Source organism: Mauremys mutica, unplaced genomic scaffold, assembly GCF_020497125.1.
Source record: "Mauremys mutica isolate MM-2020 ecotype Southern unplaced genomic scaffold, ASM2049712v1 000055F_np12_subseq_13795000:13922392_obj, whole genome shotgun sequence".
NCBI lineage: Eukaryota > Metazoa > Chordata > Testudines > Geoemydidae > Mauremys > Mauremys mutica.
The window spans coordinates 14,475-19,389 of NW_025422820.1; the positions used below are offsets into that span (position 1 = coordinate 14,475).

Consider the following 4,915-nt stretch of genomic DNA (forward strand, 5'->3'; position numbering starts at 1 on the left):
GGTCAGGGTGAGGGGACAGGGTTAGGGGGTTAGGGTTGGGGGTAGCGGTAGGGTTGGTTAGGGGTAGGGTGAGGGGTTAGGGGTTAGGGTTAGGGTCAGGGGGTAGGGGTGAGGGTCAGGGGGTAGGGGTAGGGTTAGGGGGTAGGGTGGGGGTGGGGGTCAGGGTGAGGGTCGGGTTAGGGTTTAGGGTCAGGGGTTAGGGCCAGGGCCAGGGTTAGGGGTTGGGGTGAGGGTGAGGGTAGGGGTGAGGGTTAGGGTTAGGGTTAAGTGAGGGTTAGGGTTGGGGTCGGGGTTAGGGTGAGGGTTAGGGTGAGAGTTAGGGTTAGGGTTAAGTGAGGGTTAGGGTTAGGGTTTAGGGTTAGGTGAGGGTTAGGGGTAGGGTCAGGGTTAGGGGTGGGGTTGGGGTGAGGTTAGGGGTTAGGGGTTGGGTTAGGGGTCAGGGTTAGGGGGTAGGGTTAGGGTGAGGGTAGGGGTTGGGGTTAGGGTGAGGGGTTAGGGTTGGGGTTAGGGTCAGGGTTAGGGGGTAAGGGGAGGGGGAGGGGGGTTAGGGTTAAGGGTTAGGGGTGGGGTAGGGTTAGGGGGTGGGGGTGGGGTTAGGGTAGGGTGAAGGTTAGGGTTTGGGGTTAGGTTGAGGGTAGGGTTAGGGTTGGGGTTAGGGTTAGGTTAGGGGTTAAGGTAAGGGTTAGGGTCAGGGTCAGGGTGAGGGTGACGGTAGGGTTAGGGGTAGGGTCAGGGTCAGGGGTTGGGTTAGGGGTTAGGGGTAGGGTTGGGGTTGGGTTAGGGTTGGGATTGGGGTGAGGATGAGGGTCAGGGGTAGGGTGAGGGGTAGGGTGGGGGTTGGGTTAGGGGGCTGGGGTTAGGGGTTAGGGGTAGGGCTGGGGTTAGGGTCAGGGGTTGGGGCTAGGGTTAGGGTCAGGGTTAGGGTTAGGGTTCTTCTTGCTAAAAGACTGCAGAAAGACCACTGCAGTTTTTTAGCAAGAAGAAAAAAGTGATGAAGAGTCCAAGTCTTCCTCTTCCTCCTTCTCCACCTCTTTTGTTTGAGGAAGGTGTAAATGAAAATCTCAGTTTTACAAGTCCAATTTCCCCTCTCAGCCCACTCACACCTAAATATGGCAGTTTTAACAGCAGAGACAACTCCTTGACAGGAATTAATGAATTTGCATCATCATTTGGGACCTCAGATATTGACAGTGTACTCAGACTGCTTCACAGGAGGGTATGATGGCTATTTAGCAATCCCAGCTAGCTTGCCCAGACAGGCAATCAGTGTCAGTTTTCCCAGGGTGCCAGAAGGTTTTTACTGTCAAGAAAATGGAATCTTGGACCAAGGGGAGAATTCTGTAAATCCAGGGCCAGATGGAGATGCACTAAGGGTGGGTTCACTGGATGCAATAAAGCCACGATCAGTAGGGATTCTGAAAAGGCCTCAGACCTTGGCCATTCCAGATGTTGTCACAGGATATTGTCAGAAAGTAGCAGGAGAAGAAATGTAACCTTCAGCCAACAGGTAAGGGGAGAAAATATTTCCAGAAACAATGTCATGACCATGTAATTTGAACATTCATTTAATCTCTTTAAATAGTTTTACCTTTTATTTTAAAATGCTTAAATATATACTTTTATCATAATGACTGACTTTTGTTTGTTTGTCTATGCACACTTGTGATTAAGGGCTCTTTGTAACAGCTTGTTTATGAAAGCTATGATGGGAATACAATATATGAACTCATCATATGAGTCTATTAATAAGAGGGAGAGGATTTAGGGAACAAACATTTGTAAGAGATTGCAGGAAATTATTTATGACTCGGACTCTCTGCCAGGGAATAATGTGGGCCTTTTCCCACTCCTTAGACAATATCACACAAGGTGTAGAGGCAAATTATCTGCACCAGCATTTCTGAGGTTAATAATGTTAGCCACAATTGTTTCACAGCCCATGAAATGATAACCAAAGTAATGGTGGGTGGAGGTGTGTTTTGCTGTGACCATCCCCTCAAGAAGATTACTACCCATGTTCTCATCAGGGAAAGTGAGATTTTCCAGCTCCTGGGAAAAGGCTGTACCCAAACCTAGTGGTTTCTGCAGGAGGAATCTGCAGGAGGCCAGGGACCTCTGTATGCTGGTACATAATGGGAGCAGAAATGAGGCAACTGTCCTGTTATGTATGTTTATTTTGCTATCTTTTGACCCAGTTATACATTTTGTGTTTTGAAACATGTTTAACATAGATATTTTTGCTATCATATTTCTGTTTTCAGGCTCGTGAATGAGCTCATTTTGTATAGGGGAACGCATTCAGCAGCCCTTTGTAAACATGAGCCAACCTCAGCCAAAAATAGCCTGAGGTTAGCAGGTGCAACACCCATGTAAATCTTTTGGCAAAATTCAGGAGTGAAATAAATGGTGGTGTAAATTACATGCTAGATGTAAGTTGGTCTTAAAAGGTGCAGGAGGGAATAGGAAGTACTTTAACGTGCACCAACTAGACATTCAGGAGCTGTGCAAAATGAGTGGAATTTACCACTATGAGTAAAATCCTAGCTTTCCTGCCTTCAGTGGGGCCAGGATTTCACTCCATATGTGTAGAGAATGGTAGGAAAAGCAACTAACATGAGTGTGTAAATTAAAGGAGGTCCTTTTGTCTGCACCACCCCTAGTATTCCTGCAGCCAGATGCAGCCCTGTTGTGAGTACAGCTCCTATTCACTTCAGCTGGATTCATGTCCACTTATGCCAGTACTAAATTTGGTTCCCAAAGAAATCCAGAAGAGTGAAAGATACTTGTTTCAAATCCACTGAAAGCCAGAACAGTGCACAGAACACTACTTTGCATTTTATGATTAACTTATTTACTCCATTGCTTGCATCCCCACTGAATCTAGATTCATCTTTATTCTCAATGTTTACTTTTTATGGCAACACTCTCAGTGACCACAAAGAAATGTAATATAACACAGCTTTGTTTTTATGTTGTTTTCTGATTTTGAGTTCTTATTGTGCAGGTTGCTAATATTTTGCTGAATGGTGTGAAGTATGAGAGTGAGTTGAATGGATCAGGTGAGATGTCTGAGCAATCACTATCCATGAAACTTCTTTGTTCAACCATCTGCCACATGCCCAAGACTCTGCGTAATCTCTGCATCAACCACTTCTTAGGTAAACCTGCACAGTGTCATGTTGTTTTCACCATGAAAGTAATCATATTTTCCTTCAGAAGAAAATGGTTTAAGAATCAGTTTAGATTAATATTTTAAAGTGTTTGATCTATTGTGGTTGTCCCTTGCCTAGGACTACTGACTAACTGGGTCCTAATTTTCTCCACGGAGGTGACTGATAGTATTTCAAACTCCAGAAAGTCTCTTATGTTTCTTCTATAACTAGATTATTTTCTGCCAGAAATGAAGAATGCACATTTATTTTTACCAAGAAAATAATTCCTTGTTTATATCAGCACTAAGGAAACCTTCCTCTGATTAGGTGTTGAGTATATATACTGGGACGCACAAGAAACTGAACTAGGAGCAGAATTTATAAATTGAAATTTTTATCATTAAAAATTATTTTACAAATTAGCCTCCTTTGACATTGTCCTCTGGTACTGGACTTCTTATTGAATGAGTTTTTACCTGCTAAAAGGCCTCTAAGGGCATTTCTAGATGAAACTCACTGCGCAGTAAACTGGCGTGTTAATCTTCAGAGCTCCAGTGTGCCATCCACTAACTGTCCATTCCCTAGGGAACTCTTCATGTGGACCCCGTACACAGACTGTTAATGTGCAGTATGCTGGAGCTCTGTAGATTTATACCTCATCTTACCACACAGTGTGTGTTCATTTAGACATGCAGTAAGGATAATGATGGGTGATACTTTCTTTTATTTGTGCCAGGGACGCTCTCATGTGAGTCGACACAGGGTTCAACTCTCTTTCTACTCCTGTTCCATGTGTACATGAGGCTCCCTAAGAAAGATTGTAAGAGACATGGGCTGTGGTGTTTTCAGTATTCTGATGGCAATCAGCTCTACACCACCATCACCTTCCATCTATTAATGCAGTGGCCAAGTGACTGTCGAAGGCTTGATGGGTCAGGCTCAGTCTAGAGAAGACAGAGTTAATATTAATAAGTTGGCAGAAGGAACCAGATGAACTGTTGCATCAGCATCCTTGAGTGAGGGAGTACAGCTACCATTTGCAACATGCATTCGCTGCTATGGAATTTTATTGAACCAGAGGATGCTGCTGGAGTCCCAGGTAGTCGCCATAACTAAAAGCACTTTTCCCATCTGATTTTGGAAAGATCAGTGCAGCCATCTCTCTCAGACCTTATTACACTAATCCATGTCTTTGTCATCTCAAGACTAGACCACTATGATGTGCCCTATGTGAAAGCTACATCTTGAATCCACTCAGAAACTAAAGCTAGTTCAGAATTCTGTAACCCATTTGTAGTTTCTCTTGCTCTGATCAGTGCTCTGACCAGTGCAATCTGCCTTTAGGGATTCCAGGTGGTGTTCAAGGGGTAGGTTTTAACCTTTAAAATGCTGACTGACTTTGATGCAGATTATAGTATAGAGCGAGAGACAGTGTCTCAGGTAACTCCCATGATAAGGGCAACCTGTGGAGTGTATTATAGAATGTTACACCGTTTGTTTACTGTTGGGACTTCTAAAATATGCAAGAGCACCCAGAGCTTGGAGTGGGAGCTTAAAGATGCCATTCAAATTTAAATAAATAAATATTGCTTCTGGCTTCTTCTAGGTTGGCTCTCGTTTGAGGGAATGTTGCTGTTCTACACAGACTTCATGGGAGAAGTGGTGTTTCAAGGCAATCCTAAAGCCCCTCACAACTCTGATGAATATCCAAAGTACAATGCTGGGGTCACCATGGGCTGTTGGGGAATGTGTATCTATGCATT

At 44.4% G+C, this 4,915-nt stretch overlaps 1 pseudogene; it reads left to right on the forward strand.

The window, feature by feature from the left end:
• The first annotated feature begins 800 nt into the window (after nt 1-800).
• LOC123356924 lies at nt 801-4,635 on the forward strand (annotated as a pseudogene).
• The last annotated feature ends 280 nt before the right edge of the window (nt 4,636-4,915 follow it).